The sequence below is a fragment of the Lactuca saligna genome, chromosome 7, assembly GCF_052625555.1.
Source record: "Lactuca saligna cultivar CGN05327 chromosome 7, ASM5262555v1, whole genome shotgun sequence".
Classification (NCBI taxonomy): domain Eukaryota; kingdom Viridiplantae; phylum Streptophyta; class Magnoliopsida; order Asterales; family Asteraceae; genus Lactuca; species Lactuca saligna.
The window spans coordinates 173,965,114-173,984,749 of NC_136423.1; the positions used below are offsets into that span (position 1 = coordinate 173,965,114).

The following is a 19,636-nucleotide window of genomic DNA, read 5'->3' on the forward strand; positions in this document are numbered from 1 at the left end:
AAATATGCCCACATGTGATGCTTTCCAAAGTTGAAGAGTGGTGGTTATCGGAGGTAAAAAGGTGGTGGTTGTCGGTGGTAAAAAGGATGGTGGTTGTCGGTTCATTTAGAAAGATGGTGGTGGTGGTGGTGGTAGTGGTTCCCACTTGTTCATAAATCATTTAATTTATTATCTATATATAATAAATAATAAAAAAATTAAAATAAAAACCCAAAAAAGAAGTAGGGCGATATGGACTTTTCATGTCTGCAAAGGACCAACCACACAACAAAATCAAAACCTAGCGACAGTCCGAATGTAGAAAAACGTTAGGGACCGAACGTACGATCGTTACAAACCATAGGGACCATTTTAGTAGTTAATTTATGTTATATATATAAAAGCCCAAACGATTATAGTAGGTAAAAGCAAAACGTGGATTTTTTTATTGGAGCTCATAGCGGTGGAACAGAGGTTGCAGTGTGATTGAATTTACAATGGTCGATTGAAATTGAAGGTTGGCATAGTAAGGTGGTCTGACTCCAATTGATAAAAGATGGTTTGAGTTTGTAGAGATGTATCACGAATACAACATATTTTTATCTCTGTTAACATCACCAACGTTGACACAGATAAACCCTAAAAAATGATTAAATTAAATGTAGTAAATCAAGAAAGTAAAAAAAGACGGATATGCCTATTCAATATCAACCATAACATACCTAAAGAAGAAAGTAGGAGCAAACCCAAAAGCTCATGGTGGCGACGATCATAGATTCTTGTCGACATAGAGACTAAAGAAGGAACGCAGTGTGTATTGTAGAGAGATGGATAAAAAGATGTGAAGAAAATACAGTGGTAGGTTAAGGGATTGGGTTTGTGCTTTGTAAACCAACTGTCGATTGATCAAGCGAGATAGATCAGAGGTCGGAGTAGTGTGGGAGGCAAATAGGGTAGCGGTGGGAGCCATCAAGAAAGTAAGAGAAAGAAAGAAAGAAATAGGAGATAAGGATGAGAAGAACCGAGAAGTTTTGGGATGAAAAGTCAAAGGCGGTGGATTGAATATATATATATATATATATATATATATATATATATATATATATATATATATATATATATATATATATATTCGTTTAGGGTTTGTTGACGGATTTTAGAGAGCGCTCTTGAGATCAACTAGAAAACTCAACCTAGTTTTTCAGATTCAATGAAATCAGGTATGAATCCTTCATTCTTGTTTAAGTTTTCTTTTAATCAGATTTAAGATTAAAGATCCAAGATTATGCCTCCGCGTTTTATGTTTTGGTTATCAAAATAACCAACAATGAATCTATTGAAATGTTTGTATGCTATCTGATTTTAGTTTGCTAAGAACATTCTTTTATATGCTATCTGACAATCCTAACAAACACAGTCTGCCTCTTAAGTAGTGGAGCATCAACAGGTAAATTTTGTTAATTTTTATGGTCTTTTTACTATGTTTAATACATAGATTGGTAATAAAATGAATGAAGATTAATGGACTATGCATTTGGGAACTTGAATTTACGAAAATGCATTCTGTCAGGGGTATAGGGTGCTTGAAAAGCTACAAATATGGAAACTGGAACTAGAGTGGCCGTATTTGGATTGGGTGTAATTGGGCTAGCTGTATGATTCCTATGAACTTATATAAAGGTATTACTTTTTAGCCTTACATATAAAGGCTTTTGTAAATTTTTGTAATTAAACATAACATGCACGATACACAGAACCTTATAAAGTGTATATTATTTAAGAAAAAAAACTAACAATCAGTTCAACAGAATGGACAGCAATATAATCAGATTGGCTATTGTCCTTTGAGTTCCTCGTGATCTATACATGCTTAAAGGTGAATCAATTGAACAGAATGAACAACAATATGTGCAGTGATCTGTTTCCATTGTTTATGTCTTAGATTGGCTATTGTCATTTGGGTTCCCCAAGATCTATACATGCTTAAAGGTCGTTACTACTTTTAGTGCCATGCGGGTTTAATATGTTAAAGCTTTTGTTGAATATAAATTGCTTCACCCAACAATTCTTATCAGTTTTGTTAGTTTTCTTATGTTCCCATCAGGTACCCTGCCTCCCCATAGACTAAATTTTCATTAGCCTTTTATTAGATAGCTGCAAAAGTTTTTGTTTTTTTAATATTGTCAATCGGTTTAAGCTTTTTAGTGATTATCCGGCATGTGAAAATGATGCTTTGGTTTAATAATCGTCTCATTCGAATTATCTAAAATCATCAAAGGTACTTCAGTCCTTTTTGGATGATTTGCAAGTGTGTTGCTAAAAATAAAAATAAAATAGGGAGGCCTGGTCTTAGTGAGATCAAATGATTTTGGTCGTTGCTTCATTAAATGAATGTAAGTACGTAGGTTTTGCTATCTGAAAATGACCACTTTACCCGTGGACCTAAATTGAAAAAAAAAATAAATAAATAAAATTTGTTTTGGCAAAACCATTGCGATATTAACATTTTGCTGATGGATGTTTGTAAGTTGATGATTGTACTTGTTTTTCTTGGTTTTGGCCAAAGGGTAAGATGCTAAACTTAAAAATTGCATATGTAAACTGTTTTTTTATATAAATAAAATTGAATTTTTACAGTTTTAGAACCATATTGCCCCTGCACTGTTTTTACATTTAAAAAAATTCAATTTTTACAATTTTAGGATGATATTGCCCCTGAACACCGTTTTTACATTAATAAAAATCAATTTATATGGTTTTAGGATAATATTGCCCCTACACACTGTTTTAATATTAAAAATATAAATGTTTGCATTTTGAGGACCATTTCACTTGCACACTTTTTATATTAATAAAATTAATTTTTTTTGTTTTAGGACCATATTGTCCCTGCACACTGTTATTATCATATTAGTAAGATTTAATTTTTACAATTTAGAACCATATGTTGGATTAGTGTTTAAGTCCATAACTATTTTGGTATGTACTTAACCCGATGGTCCATGGTTCTTTTGGGTTGCCTTCACCAAAGCAACTTGATAAGATGAATTATGGAGAGAAAGGATTAAATATGATTTATTAATATATTATGAGAATAATATATTAAAGGAGAAATCATATTGTTTAAATTAATATTAGTCAAGAATTTATTGGTAATTAGTTTTATGACTAAAAGAGATTAATTAAACTTAAAGGACTGCAATTGTAATTATAAGATAATTGCAATTTGGGATATGGATTGCCTTATAATAAGGAGTGGATGAATTCTATGGGAAAGCCCATGAGGAAATCATCCAAGGCCTTAAGGAAAGGAATCTATCGGTTGCTTAGGGCTTAAGCATCCAATTTAGGGTTTCCTTGTTAGATAACCCTAATAGCCTAACTATATATACATCCCTTATGACCTAAAAACGTGGCTAAGCATCCTTCTAGGGTTTCAAACGTTTTAGGGAAGCCTCCATCCTCTCTCTCCTCTTCATCCTCTTGCTCTTGGTGTTTGTGAACCATTAGAGGAGCGACATTTGTGACTCTAAGCTTTCTAAAGTCAATACAAGGAGGAATTGGATTGTTATTGCTACATAACAATCAAGGTAATGTCTTAAACCCATTCTTATGTTAATATGATTACTTGTATGCTAGAATTAGGGTTTATAGTCTTGTTTAACTTTCATGTACAATAGAGAAACCTAGATCCAAGCATTAGGGTTTGTATGAGCACATAGGATGTTCTTATGACCAAAACGCATCAGTGGTATCAAAGCCATGATTGGTTTCTATTGTATTGATGCTTTGTTTGTTTGTTCAAGCTTAAAAATCGAAATTTTGGGATTCTGGGGGCTGAACTCACCGAGTCTATAGATGAACTCGCCGAGTCCATGCTGACTCGACGAGTCCATGCCTGACTCAACGAGTCAGTCGGTCAGAAAGAGGGAAAAACGGGATTTCTTGCTGTTTTTGCTTGAGGATACTTGCCTTATCATATTAGATCAATATAAATCCGTTTTTTATATATTTTAGTATATTCTTGATCTAATTGAAGATATATATCAATTAATAAAATATTTGTTTCCTTATGTGATAATTGATTAATTATTTTGATTAAATTGGTAAATTGTTTTGCAAGAAATCGTTAAATAAATCAAATATGGATAATTATGTGATTAAATGTCAATGAAGATTATTTGTTATTTGATCCTTGTTGTTATGAAAAGTTTCATATTTTCCCCTTTAGGTTTTATAGTTTAAATTTGAACCCAAAAGTTTTGTTGTTTTTGAAATTTAAATAGTTGAAACCCTAATGTTTTGAAAAAGGTTTCAAAACTTGCCCTCAAGTTTTGGAATTTAAATTTTGATTAATAATTTAATTTTGATGTATATTTAAATTCTAAACCCTAATGTTTTGAAATGTTTCAAAACTTGCCCTCAAGTTTTGGAATTTAAAAGTTGATTAAAAGGTTTAATTAGGAATGTTAAATTCTAAAACCCTAGTAATGTTTTGAAAAGTTCAAATCACACCCTTATGGTTTTATTAATTAATTAAGGTGTATAATTAAAAGAGGTTTAATAAATCCATAAAAGTTTAGGTATACAATTTAATTGAATTAAAGGTATAATTATTAAATTTGACCACCTAGTATTTTCAAAGTGTAAAATACACCCTATACTATATATAACATTAAAAGTCTAACATTATATATATGTATGAGTAAAAGTCAGTCTTACCATTAGTAGGCCTCATTCACGAAGCTGGTCTATAAGGGGTGTTTAAGGAAATTGCCTATAAAATGGAGATTGAATGGGTATCCACTCTTACCCACCGCACTCTTGACTAGTGGAGGGTCGTTAGCCGAACGAGTAGGATAGGACGAAACCTTCCATTATAAGTATAATGAAATACAAAAGTAACTAAATGTTTTTACAAATTCCCAATCTTAGTTACTTAGGCAAAGTGAATTGATGCAATTCAATGAAATTACACTTTGTGCCCTTGCGAAGACGTTAGTGGAGCATGTGTGGTTTACCGGCACACTAAATGGTTCTAAGAAAAGGTAGCAAAGGGTAACTCAATGTTTGTCATAGTTCGGTGGAGTGTGTGTGGTTTATCGGCACATCGAATAGGTGACTGTAACATATGAGGGCACCATGTAAGTTTGCATGGTTATTCACACCCGCTTTGTGATCCTCGGCATCCCAGTCACAAACAAGAGGGGCATATCGAGATTTAAACATGCCATTGAAATGTTCAATGAATCTCAAAGGATCTAGGAGTTTTCATAGGTTTAAAACTTAAATTTCTTTTTCGTTTTCATGGTGGAAATTAGTGACTCGTCATTCACTTACCTTCAAATATTCTACAATTAGGGTTACGACATCCTTCTCCCGAGTTGTGGAATATTGTGTTGGGTTCTATCCTTAGTATCTCATTTAGGTGATTTACTAAGGACTCAATCAATCAACTAACTTGAATTTGTTTCTCCCGGTTTGTAGATGTCTAAGGTCGACAACTATGGTCTTCCCAAATCCCGTGGAACAAGCATTCCACATGAAGATGGTATTCCACGATTCGATCGAGGAATAAGAAATCATGCTTCACTTCCTCCACCTCCTCTAATTGTTCTCCCTAACCCACATGATCGAAGAATTGAAAGGTTCAATATCACTAAAGCCCTATTGGAAATAAAACATGAAGATGGTAAACTCGTGTGTGCCCACGTTCTAGGAATGAAATCACACATTGATAGGTTGATAATGTTGGGTGTGTCATTCCCAGATGAGTTGGCTGTGAATTGGGTTTTGCAGTCACTTCCTGAGTCATATAATGAGTTCAATAGAAAGTATTATATGATGGATCATGAAGACAACCTCATTGACCTAACGTACATGCTCGTTGCTGCTGAATCAGAAATGATTTGGCGAAGCAATGGAGCGTATTTGTTAGGAAAGTCAACCGACCATGCTTCCGAGGACGTTCTAGGAGAACCGAACTGCGTTTGCTACCAAAAGAAAGGGCATTGAATACAAGTCTGCCCAAAGAGCCTGAAGTGTCCAGAAGACGGGAGAGTCCAAGTGTATGGCTGTGCTTCAGGCAAAATCCACAATCTAACTCGATTAAGTTCTTATTCGTTGATTCATGATACATACTATGATAAGATTGCATTTGAACATTTTGTAGGATCGATGAAGAGAAAGGAAGCTTGGTGAAAGAGCAAGATGAATCTATTCACGAGGAATGGATCTTGATCGCATGGACTTGAAGATTAGATTTTGAGCTTAGATAGTTATGATAGAGTTGTTAGAAATTTTCGTTTTGAAACACATAGTTTTCAATGGATTTTGCATTGTAAGGACAAATGTTTTCCACTGCTTTTATAAATAAAATAAATTTTCGTTTGACTTATTTATTTATTTGTTTATTTCCTTGCAATGAAATCGTTATGAAAATTGGTGATTGCATATTTCTACAACAAATGAATATGATTCCTATTTATGGTGATTATGGAAAAGTCGAGAATTTACCAAATAGGGAGAGTTTCTCATCGCCCAAGTTTCAATTAGACAGAAATTTGGAATCATGCAACTTGGTTGCACGAAGAATGAGAAATTTCATATTTGGAAATTAGACTATTTCATTGACAAAGTGTCAAGTGAAGGACTAGCAGATCGAGTACACAAAGTTGTGTGTTGATCAAGTCCATCATAAAAGTAACAAAGATATTTGTCATAATTTACTAAAGGTTTAGTAAATGTGATTATACTTACAAGATTAAGTGTAATTCTAAATTGATTGAAAAAGTTTAAATCAATAGCAAAACGAATAAGAAGAATCAAGTAGGCAGAAAGATAAAAGTTTCTCCATTCTAAGAAGAAGGGAGAGTAAAATTTATGCTTTATGATAGGTCTTAATGATTAAGAACCATATCTTAATTGATCCTCTAAGTGAGTCTTAGTACAATTGTATGTCTAAGAAGAGGAATCAAGAATTGAAGAAATGGTTAAATCAAAAAGTCAATCATACTTCGTTCCAATAACAAGTCGTAAAGTTAAGACTGTGGCAATAAGTGACAAGTATTAAGAAGGTTTTTAACATTCATCAAATGTGGAAATTTGTGATGTATTGGATAAGACGAAGACCAACTAGGACCATTTTATGAAGTGTTATGATAAAAACTACACTAACTCTTGAATATTTGGTTGTCAAGAAATGTTTATTGACAAGAGAATCTTATATGTCAAGGAGTCAGTGGGAGTCTTAATGGTCTTGAAAGGTTTCAAGAAAAAATCAAATAAACCTTATCGATCATCACTAGCACACGAGTTGAGGTTTACAACCTATCGTGTTGACACTATTTTGTTTTCTATGCCATTCCAATTGAGTTAATTGTGCATATGAGTCATATAAGTTCTCGTTTGAATGCATAAAAGGCAAGGACCTTGATCAATGGAAAGTATTTTGATAGGCAAAGGTGAACTGCTTAACTACTTGGAAGACGTGGTGGGCAGGTGTGCTACCATAAAGCAAGAAATCAAGATTAAGAAAGTTCGGTCCATATGAGTTTGAATTTGTCGTAAACGTTGGTTTTAACAAATTCACATGGATAGGAACACATACACCGTTTAAATCTAAGTGGCATAAGATTTACTCCTTCATGAAAATGATTGTGAGGAAATGCTTTCACTAAGAAAGATTTTATAAAGATAGTGATTGTAAAATTGCATTCTCAAATTTGATTATAGTTACGGTATCCCTTTCCATGATTTGAGTTGTGAGGTTTGGCAATTAGTATTAATTGTTTAGACACACATATGAACTATCTAAGGCAAAGGTGTATAAGTTCAAGAAGCTTTGATAAAAGATTATCAAAGTACTAAGTATTAGAAACATGGACTTAACAAATTCAATAGGTATTGTTTTTCTGAAAGTTAAGATGTTTATGAATACATGTCGAAGCTAGTGGGAGCATAAGTGTTATGTTTTATAATAATCATCATGATAGTGGGAGCATAAATGTTATGATTGTATGATTATTAAGGAAAGTATTGCAAGTTGGCAATATTAATTATAGAAAACAAGATCCATTATTTGCAAACTTGTAAGGATGGAATAGTTGTTTTGCTATAATTAAGGGAGAGAATATTATGCTTCATTTTAAATCTAAAGGCTTAGGTTGTGGAATATTAATAAATTTAGTCAAAAGTACATAGTGTGTTCTTAAAATTTCGATTATGATTACGACATTCCTCTTCACAATTCGAATTTTGAGAACATAGCAAAAAAAACATTATGGCAAAATATTGATAAAGTATCAAATCTTTAAGTAAGACATTTTGCATCGTGTCCCATATGTTTTGGGTACAGGATCAATTGCAAATGCTATAATATTTGACCATTCTAAAATTTTCCAAATATTTAGCGCATTTAGAGGAAAAAAGGACTAGAATCGGTTTTTGACCAAAATAATTAAACAACTATCAAAGGACAACCCAAAGTTCTCCTAGGATTGGTTGCTTGTGAGTAGTTGGAAGTATAGTACTTAATGGACCATATCGACATTATTATATAGATAAGATTCTATTGAGAATGAGTTGTCATATGTTAAGTATGGAAAGTTTTCCATATTGGGAATTGAATATTGAAAATCTATGTCTAGATTAGAAACTTTTTTTATGCAAAAGGATGTTCAAAGGAATGTACTTTGAGTGAGAGACATCACATCTATGGAATTGTCTTGTAACAATCTCTGATAGAGGACTTTGTAATTTCATTGGCAATTGTCTTTGTGACTTTGGTGGAGTGATATTACAAAAGGATCGTTGCATAAAATGTTAGAATCTAGCATATTCTATAAGTGGCAAGAATTGATATTCTTACATTTATAAAATGGATTAGGAGTTGTGAAATGAGAATGATTGGAAATGTGTTCAATTTGATCTATTTCACAAAGTAAGAACCATAGGTAAACATTGTGTGCATACTAAGAGCATGGGACAAGTGTAATAATTCAAGTAAGAAGTTGATTACCCGAAACGACAAATAATGAGTAATCGATATGGTGATAAATAAAAGGTGTTTTTATTTATGCTCAAAGGTTTGAGGCCATATGGGATTAGTATTATTCTTGTGTTTCACTTTGCATGTTTTGACTTCCTGAATAACTTAATTGATTAAGAACAGTTAAGTTATCTGAACGGGCCACAATCGTTCATATGTTGGAAGTATGTATGAATGAAGATTATCGTGAATTGGTGTGTGGATTGTCTAAAAGAGTATTAGATATAAGCAAATGATTACTGCAACGTTCATGAGTGCTTATGAATATGAATTTGAGCATTGGATCAAACCCACGCTCACTTGGATCACTCCATGAATTGCATCACGAGTGATTGATGAGACGATAAAATCTTATATTCTTGAAATCGAGATGTGCGAGTTGTATCTTGCGAATCGGTTGCACATTGATAATATGTAAACGCACCAGTAACTTGGTGTCATAAAACATATTATTGTGTGTGATTCGGTGAGTAAGTGCAAGCAAGCATTGAATCAAAGTTTATCCGTTCCTTTTATCCCAAGTAGGATAAAAGCGATATCTTTGGGCCCCTTGATGATTTAGTGATGACAAACGTAAATGCTCGGCCGGGCTAGGGCTAATTTGATTTGTTCAATTAGTCAGTCGTCATAAATCGGAAGTCGAGAAATAGTACATAAAGAATGATTTGAAATCATATCTCATACGATATCTAGAATGGAGGAATATATGATCCCTTATCTAAAGGACACACATATATGATAGGATCAGAGTTGACAGCGGCTTTGGAAAGCTACGATTACAGACCAGGATCTGAAGTCATACGCATAATAGTTATTAGACTTATCCAAGTGGGAGACTATTGGATTAGTGTCTAAGTCCATAAGTATTTTGGTATGTACTTGACCCGATGGTGCATGGTCCTTTTGGGTTGCCTTCACCAAAGCAACTTGATAGGATGAATTATGGAGAGAAAGGATTAAATATGATTTATTAATATATTATGAGAATAATATATTAAAGGAGAACTCATATTGTTTAAATTAATATTCGTCAAGAATTTATTGGTAATTAATTTTGTGACTAAAAGAGATTAATTAAACTTAAGGGACTAAAATTGTAATTATAAGATAATTGCAATTTGGGCTATGGATTGCCTTATATTAAGGAGTGGACGAATTCTATGGGAAAGCCCATGAGGAAATCGTCCAAGGCCTTAAGGAAAGGAATCTATGGGTTGCTTAGGGCTTAAGCATCCAATTTAGGGTTTCCTTATTAGATAACCCTAATAGCCTAACTATATATACATCCCTTATGACCTAAAAACGTGGCTAAGCATCCTTCTAGGGTTTCACATGTTTTAGGGCAGCCTCCATCCTCTCTCCTCTTCATCCTCTTGCTCTTGGTGTTTGTGAACCATTAGAGGAGTGACATTTGTGACTCTAAGCTTTCTAAAGTCAATGCAAGGAGGAATTGGATTGTTATTGCTACATAACAATCAAGGTAATGTCTTAAACCCGTTGTTATGTTAATATGATTACTTGTATGCTAGAATTAGGGTTTATAGTGTTGGATAACTTGCATGTACAATAAAGAAACCTAGATCCAGACATTAGGGTTTGTATGAGCACATAGGATGTTCTTATGACCGATACCCATCACCATATTCCTTTGCACACAGTTATTATACTAATAAAATTCAATTTTTTTTTTATAGTTTTAGGACCATATTGCCCTACAACTTGCTTTTATGGTAGATTTTATGAAATTAACTACAGCGTCAACTTGTGATACTTGATTATAGCCTCATTACATGTTCTACAATAGAATATTAAGTTCATATTATTAAGTTCATAAGATATGCATTTCTTCCTTTCTTTTTTTAACAGACCAGAATACCCCCATTATTGGTTGCTTAACACTTTTTCTTCATCCACTTTTGGTATAATGTTATTCTTGTACATGTCCTTCAAGGTACAAGAAGGACAACTTATCGTCTTCAACATCCATTGGTAGGAATTGTCAGTAGATCTCAAGGTGAAGGGAGCAAAAGTATTTTGCTAAAAGTTCTCGTAATTGGCATTTGGCATTAAAATGGTTAACATTTGTAACTCAATAAGATCTTTCTATTATTTCCAATTCTTTAACGTTTCCAACCCCGTAAAATGGGGATCTTCCCTAGTTGCTTCTAAAATCGTATCAAAGTACACACAAATATTTTTATACAATGCTACACACAATTAATTCTCAGTGACAATAAAACAATTAGAAACATTGATTTAAGATACATAACAAACTATCTTCTTCTTCATCTCGTTTAAGAAAACCTCCAATGGAGTAGTTGTTTTTGAGAAATCAATCAAACAAATGGGACTTCAAGCCTCCCTCCTGCCCCATTCTTTTGTCAAATAAGCAAGCCAAACACCACTGAACTTCATCTTCTTCCTACTTCCTCCTATCACCTGGCTCCACAACCTTACACCGTCACCACCCTACCACCATTCCACCTCCTTCTTTCCTGTCAAGAACCAAAAATCAAAAAATCCAATGATTTCTATCAAAACAAACTAAAATCAATGTCGATGTCTCTTCGAGGTAAGATCGAGATGATTATGCTAATCAATTAGATTCTATATGGTTAATTAGAAACATATTTTTTCTCAAATCATATGCATCTGTTTATATAGATGTGTTTCTTTCTTCTGGAAAATACTTTTTTTTTTCATCAGATTTACCCTCTCTTTGGGATTAAAATCAAAATTGTTCAAGGAGATATAACTGATGCATATAGCTAATTACAGGATGGCTTACCTAAGCATTGCATTTCATTGGATTGCTTTAGGGTCAAATGGGTTTGTCTTCACTGCTACTGCTGCTTGCAGTATCCGGACCTCACACCTCGCAGACGGAAGAGACGAGAAAGACTTCGCTGCTTCTCCACACCCTCCATTTCTTCGGACCCCATTGACCCTTGCTGCTGCCCTACCGCATCCCGTTTCTTTCTTTTCTCATCTCGATCAGTCAATGATTGAGGATCCGCTTTCCCTCGATTCTCGGCTACCGGTGACGAACAATGATATGTGCATATTTAGTGTGTATTAAGTGTAGTTTATTATTCATATATTAGCTAAATTGTTGCATATTATGGACAAAAGGTACTTAAAAGTGTTAAATTATGTTTTTCAGTCCAAAGATGAAGCTCGGAAGCGAAAGGAAGCAAGAGAAGCGGTTAAGAGCTCAAGAGTGGAAAGAAGAAAGAAAACAACCAAAAAAAGGCTTCTACTCGTCGAGTTGTCTCTTGACTCGACGAGTCCGGTCGCGGATTCAGAAAGATAAACATTCGGAAGTCAAGACAGTTATCAGGTTACGACTAATGTGAGAGGGACTCGACGAGTCACCATATGACTCGACGAGTCGGTATGCATATATAAAGATAACTCTATAATGCGAAAAAGAGAGAATTCTGGGAAGTTTCAGAAGTGTTTAGCTGCGAATAAGAAGCCAGAAGAACCCTAGAAGTCGACCAAAGAAGCTAGAATCCAATTCCGGGAGTAATTGAGGCGTAATTTCATCATTCTACTTAATTCTTTTGTTTTGTCAATATGATTAAGCAACTTGAACTTATTTGTTTGCTGTTATTCACCTTAGTTATGAACTAATTTCTTTATACTTCTGTTTGGGGATACAAAGTTGACAATATGGTTTGATTGATTGGTAGGATTAATTCTAAGTTGGTGATTAATTGTTATTTTAGCTTGCTAAAGAACCTTGTGTATGAATGATAATTTATTTTCTGTTAATAGGAAGATAATTGATTAGCATGAACATCTATTAATTATCAACCTCATATAATAAGTGACCACTATATCATATGTCTAGGATTAATGAATATGAAACTAGGATTAATAAGAAAATTGAGTAAATTCATGTGCAAGCTTGTAAGATGACTATCGAACAAGAGGTTAATTAAGAATAACAATTTAATTAGCTATTGCAAGTCTAACTTAACCCGAATAATTAATCTAGTAAATATAATTAAGTTAAGCAATTGGCCACTGTTTGAATTAGTTTATTTGCTAAGGATTAGGGTAGTGAACACAACTTAATCACTTGAATCGGTAACCAACGAAAGAATTAATCCATTGCACTATTACCTTAAAAGCAACCATAAAGTTAACCGAGTTGAACTAAACAGAAGTTTCTTTCCCATTATTGAATCTAGTTAATTTGTTCTTTTCTAGCCTTGCATTAGTTTTGTTTAATAAGTTTCTAGTCTTGTAAAACTAGAGAAAAACCCTTATTTGCTAAAGTAATTTAGATAGAATTAGTTTTTAATTTAATTTGCCGTTCCCTGTGTTCGATACCCTGCTTATTTAGCTATACCACAATTGATAGGTTCACTGCCTTTTGTGTGTTATTTGATAATTAAAGTAGGATTAAAACTAAGTGAGTTTTACACACATCAAGTTTTTAAAAAATATATGAATAATAAACTACACTTAATACACACTAAATATGCACATATCAAACAACCACCGCCGCGCCACTTCCTTCGATTTCCTTCGTGATTTTCCCCTCTCTCGAATCAGACGAGGATCAGGCCTTCCCTCGCTCCTCTTGGGTCTCATCGACCACCGACGGGACTTCCCTTCGCCTACAATCGATCCGAAATCATTGGAGGACCTCTAGCCGCATAACGTTTCTTTCTTTTCTCAGAGGAAGACGATGTCCCTTTTAAGTGGTGAGTCATTTTATCAATTTCACCGAGTCCTCAAACTGATAACGGGTTCGATTTTGACCCAGTCAAAAGTCAAAGATAACTCAAACTTACATTTAAATTTCTCAAAGTTGACCCTCATTTGAAAAATACCTTACAAGATTAGTCCAATCCTCAAACATTGAATCCATTTATTCCAAACAACCCCTCCTTTTAAATTGTTTTAACCAAATCAGTCCCACTTTGGTTAATTAAATTACCAAAAAATCCCGATACTTTAGTGAAGTTACTACTTAGCCACCAATAGTTTAAATTCGTTACAAAATGGACCCAGAAGTATTTTAAAGTTCAAAAATTTGTGGATTTGTGGTTTCTTACGTCAAACTTTTCAAAGAAACCGAATTCAAACGATTGAAACTCACGCTGTAAGGGTCAGTGTTTACGACTCCTTTATAATATTTTAATTATTTCGGTGGCGAATACATGTGCCTATATATTTTGTTTATACAAATCAATTTCCTTTTTATGCAAAGATACGATAAATCTACTTTATAAAAATACTATTATTTAACAATTTACCATATTGTTACGGATAAACTAGTATAAACTTTTTGTATATGTATTATGGTTATTTTATCATGAAATAACCAATTTACACAACAAATACTACATGATACAAAATTATATGATTTTTATGTGACATTACATATTATTACAAGCATGTTATGAAACTCTGTAGTATTTCAAGGATTTGAGCTATTGATGTGCATGTTTATTTATATGTTTAAGTACACAACGTTTATACATGTACATATGTTCATTATATTAAAAAATTCATTTTTACAAAAGCGAGCACATTACACTTTTGGATACATGTCAAACATACTCGACTTTTATAAACCTCATACAACGATATTCATCATGCCTAGTGACTTAATGACAAATAAGTTAGGGTTGAGAGTTTTTCACAAACTTTTTAGTTTAGGGATTTTTGGTGAGACACTACGTTATTTATTAGCTAAGTCTAACCACTTAGCATGCCCACACTACTATAACCGTTAATCTTTGGAGCGAGATGCTTATGTATAGATCTTTACGGGGTTAACATCCCTACCTGCGGTTTTTAGCTACAACCTCGACTAATCAATCGAAGCGGGTGATAGGTGTCTATAATATTTATTGCATCGTCTAATGAAGCATTGTAGTCAAGTACACTTAAGTCATATAGGTCGGTTGAAATGCCTGATTCCTGGTACGAATTTAATTATAATTTATTCAATTTTGAAGCGCTACTCGACTAGTTAGTAGCCCCAGACTCGTCGAGTAGAAACGAGATTAGAAGCGGGATTTAAGTCACCTACTCGACAAGTTGTGAGCCTCGACTCGACGAGTAGGGCTGTCAGGATGAAACCCTAATTTCGGGATTTTGCACCCTATTTAAGCATCTTAATCCCCACTTTATGGCCTAATTTCCAGCCTCCAAGTCCCAAACCCTAATCCACGAAACACTATAGCCTTGTGTGAGCTTGTGAGCAATTTTTAGTGAACTTTGTGCGTTTTGAAGCTTGTAGAAGAAAAAGAAGCTAGAGGATTCCAGGAGAAGATTGTAGATCCAGAAGCAACATCTCATCCTCTTCATTTTCTAGTAAGCAAGCCTCAACCTTGCTTACTAGATTGTTAGATATCCTTCTTATCATTTCACAGGGTTTTTTGGTCCAAGAAGCTTAGTCCTTAGGATATGGACGTCCCAAGTAATCTACCTTTCAGATTTGGGGTCTAAAAGGGGTTTCATGGCATAAAGGTGCAAACTTTATGACCATGGAATCCCCATGCAAGCTTTAAGGTGTTAATATGGCCTTTTAAGCCCCAAAAGGCCATGCATGGAAGGAAATTTAGGAGCTTTACGTGTTCAAATTATTTCTAAGGCGTAGATCTATGTTAGTATGCTTTAGTTTGGAGTTTTATGGCTTTTGGACCAAGATCTATTGTAACATCCCAAAAATACAGACCAAAAATTTCATTTTAATTTAACGATTCATAATACAATATATAGAAAAACATCATCAAGTTACTTCATTTCATAAAATATGTCACATGTCTTAAAACGATATCGTCAAATAATAATAGTGTCAGAGTACAAATCCCAAGAATCTCTTGTGTAGAAAATCATATGTGTGATGCGCTGCTAGTGTGCCAACTCCTTTCCCTTCGAAGAAGAAGAAACGGAAACAAAAACTGAAAACTATAAGCACTAAGCTTAGTGAGTTCCCCATCATACCATATACCATACTGTAACATACTGCCAGGCATATCTGGGTGCCTGACCTACCTGCTGACCATATCGGGGTGCTCAATCTACCCCTACTAGGCATACCGGGGTGCCTAACCTACCCGTGTCAAACATACCGGGGTGTCCCACCTACCCTTCCAGTTTATCTCAACCGGTTACGGGGACTATTCCACCTCCTACTACTACCACATAACAACATAACATAACCACACTATCATGTATACCGGGGTGCCCGACCTATCCCTTTGGTCTTTTTGACTGATACGAGGACTAATCCCCATACTACCACTATCACATAACATCATACCATTCTAGCACATAAACATAACAAATAGTGGCATACCAGACAATTATCACAAAGACAATCATCTAACAAGCAAATCCTACTTGTGGGCCGACATTGTGGCGTTAGACCCACTTCTACGGGAAGGTAACTCACCTCAATGTCATTCAGCAACTGAATTGTCCTCGGTGTTGGGATCAACACTCCTCAAACTCCTACACATAACAGTCTTCTTTAGTTACTCCTTCATATTCATATCCCCTTTAGGGCTCAATCTTGGGTAATGGTCAAAGTCAAAGTCAAAGTTAACACCCTGGTCAAAGTGACCATCTTTGTTGACTCAACTCACCGAGTTCATCTATTGACGTGTTGAGTTCCATAATTAAGAGAATCTCGAATTCCCGACATGACTCGTCGAGTTACCCTCTAACTCTCCGAGTTTCTCCTTATAACAAAATCATTACCTTCCATTTGAACCCGTCGACTCCTTCCTTGGACTCGTCGTGTTTTCCTTCATACATTCGGGACATTTGCTCACCGACTCGGTGAGTTCATCCTTGGACTCATCGAGTTCTTGACCTTTAAGTCCAAAACATGTCTAACTGGTCGAGTCATCTTCTAGAGTCAACAAGCTGTTAAGTAACACATAAGGTTGGGGGAACCACGAACCAAATCGCCGAGTCCTCAGTACAACTTGTCAAGTCCCCCATGATCCAAGATTATACAGTCGATTTCAGTCGGGCTTAACGTATCCAAAACATAGATCTGGCCTCCTAGGGTCGATATAACATGTAAAGTTGCTAACTTTACATTCATGCATGCGTTATTCAGCTTAAAAAGCCCTAAAAACTGGTTCCAGGATGCATGGGACTCCCATGGCCACAAAGTTGGCACCTTTATGCCATGGAGTCCGTAAAAGGCTCTGGATCTAAAGTCAATACCCCAAAACATGATTCCATCCATGAATGGTTCCAAAAATGGTTCTTAACGCCCTAAACTACTCCAAGAAGAAATCTAACAGATGAATGGTCAAGGTATAAACTTTATACCTTAAATGAGGTAGAAATGGAACACAATCTCTGGATCTACTTTGAAGATGATGTTACGCGGCGTTCAGAACCACTCTTGAAGTGAATGCTTCCTCTTGAACTCCCAAGCTTCTTCTTCCTTCTTAAGCTTTAAAACCACCAAAAACACACAAAACTGTCTCAAGAACCGTAAAAATGGGTTAGGTTTTGAATTAGGTTTTTATGGACTAAGGTAGGCGATGAGGGAGGTCACAATGGGTGTTAAGGTGTTTAAATAAGGTGCAAAACCTAAAAATTAGGGTTTCAATCTAAAAGAACTACTCGTCGAGTCGAGGCTCCTAGACTCATTGAGTAAACTTGAAGTCCCGCATCCAACATATCCAATTCCTACTCGACGAGTGTGGGGACTCCAACTCCTCGAGTCCCTAAGCAAAAATGAATAATTATAATTTAAATAGTACCATGAATTGGGCATTACAAATCTACCCCACTTATTTTAGAATTCGCACTCGAAGTCTGCTACAGCCTCCAGAAAAAGTTTAGGGTAGTGCTCCCTCATCTCGTCCTCCGACTCCCAAGTCCATTCTGAGCCCTTGCGGTGCTGCCATTGCTCCTTCACCAACTCGACCTTTTTGTTCCTTAGATCCTTCGTCTTCCTATTGAGGATGGCTATCGGTCGCTCTATGTAGTTCAGGCTGTCATCAACCTGGATATCCTCTAGAGGCACCTCCGTAGAGTCGTCTACCAGGCACCTCCGTAGAGTCGTCTACCAGGCTCTTGCCCACCCGGGCTACAACCCTGAAAGGGCCTATGTATCTGGCGCCCAAATTGCCCCACTACCTGAACCAGATGACACCTTTCCAAGGTGACACCTTCAGGAGAACCTTGTCCCCGACCTGAAACTCCAGGTCCGATCCGCATCTGTCGGCATAGTTCTTTTGCCGATTCTGAGCATTCTGAAGCCTACTCCTGACCCGCTGTATGCTCTCCGTCATCTTCAGCACCACTTCAGTGCTCCCCATGGCCCTCTACCCAACCTCTCCCTATCGTATCGGGGTCCTACAGTTCCTCCCATACAACATCTTGAAGGGAGGATAGTCGATACTTGCGTGGTACTTATTATTGTAGTAAAGCTATGCCAAGGGAAGGTAGGTATCCTAGCTACCACCAAAGTCTAGGACATACTCTAGCAACATATCCTCCAGATTCTGGATGGTCCGCTTGCTCTGACCATCAGTATGCGATGAAAAGCCGTGCCAAAGTGCATATGAGTTCCCAACTCGTCGTGAAACTTATTCCAAAATCTGGAAGTGAATTGTACATCTCTATCTGAAATCACAGAAACTGGCACTTCGTTTCGAGCTACTACCTCTCTGATGTAGATGTTGGGCAGCTTCTCGACCGAGATGCTCTCTTGGATCAGAATGAAGTGGGAAATCTTGGTAAATCGATCCATGATGACCCAAATTGAATCCACTCCCCGTACGGTCTTGGGAAGCTTCGTGATGAAATCCATATTAATATCCTCCCACTTCCATATAGGTATATCCAATGGATGCGTCTTCCAGTGAGGTCTTCGGTGCTTCGCCTTGACCTTCCTGCAAGTCAAACAACTCTCGATGTACCAGGCTACATCCCGCTTCATCAGGGCCACCAGTAGTCAGGACAATGATCTCTGTACATCTTCGTCGCCCCGGGATGAGTAAAAAACCAGCATTTGTGCCCCTCCTCCATCAAAACCTGGTGCATACCTCCATGATATGGAACCCATACTCTATGATGTAGTTTCAACAACCCACGACTATCATAGTCGAATGAGGAAACCTGACCCACAATATGCTCACTCTTCCAATGTTCCTCATTCATATTCTCCTGCTGGGCTTCTCGGATCTGCTCCAGAAGCGGAGTCACTATTGTCATCTGTAAGAAAATATCACTGATCGGGCTTACAGCTAAGAGCATAGACCACAACATAGGCCTTCCCTAGGTGGTAGAGGATGTCACAGTCGTAATCCTTCATCACATCTAGCCACAGACGCTACCTCATGATCAGATTCGGTAGATCCAAGATATACCTCAGACTCTCGTGATCCATGTAAATGGTACAACGGACCCCATAGAGGTAATTTCGCCAATCTTGAGGGTGAACACAACCGTCTGCAACTCCAAATCGTGCATCGGGTAGTTCGCCTCATGAGGATTCAGCTGCTTCGAGGCGTAAGCAATGACATGTCCTCTCTGCATCAATAATGCGCCCAATCCCAAAATGGATGCAACACAGTATACTACAAAATCCTCCACGCCCTTTGTCAC

At 36.0% G+C, this 19,636-nt stretch overlaps 1 long non-coding RNA gene across 1 annotated transcript; it reads right to left on the reverse strand.

The window, feature by feature from the left end:
- Window positions 1–402: 402 nt before the first annotated feature.
- Window positions 403–1,008, reverse strand: LOC145005906 (uncharacterized). Its single transcript, XR_013662704.1, has 2 exons — window positions 702–1,008; window positions 403–618 (listed from the first exon to the last, which is right to left on the reverse strand). It is a non-coding gene; the product is annotated as an uncharacterized LOC145005906 (long non-coding RNA).
- Window positions 1,009–19,636: the final 18,628 nt, after the last annotated feature.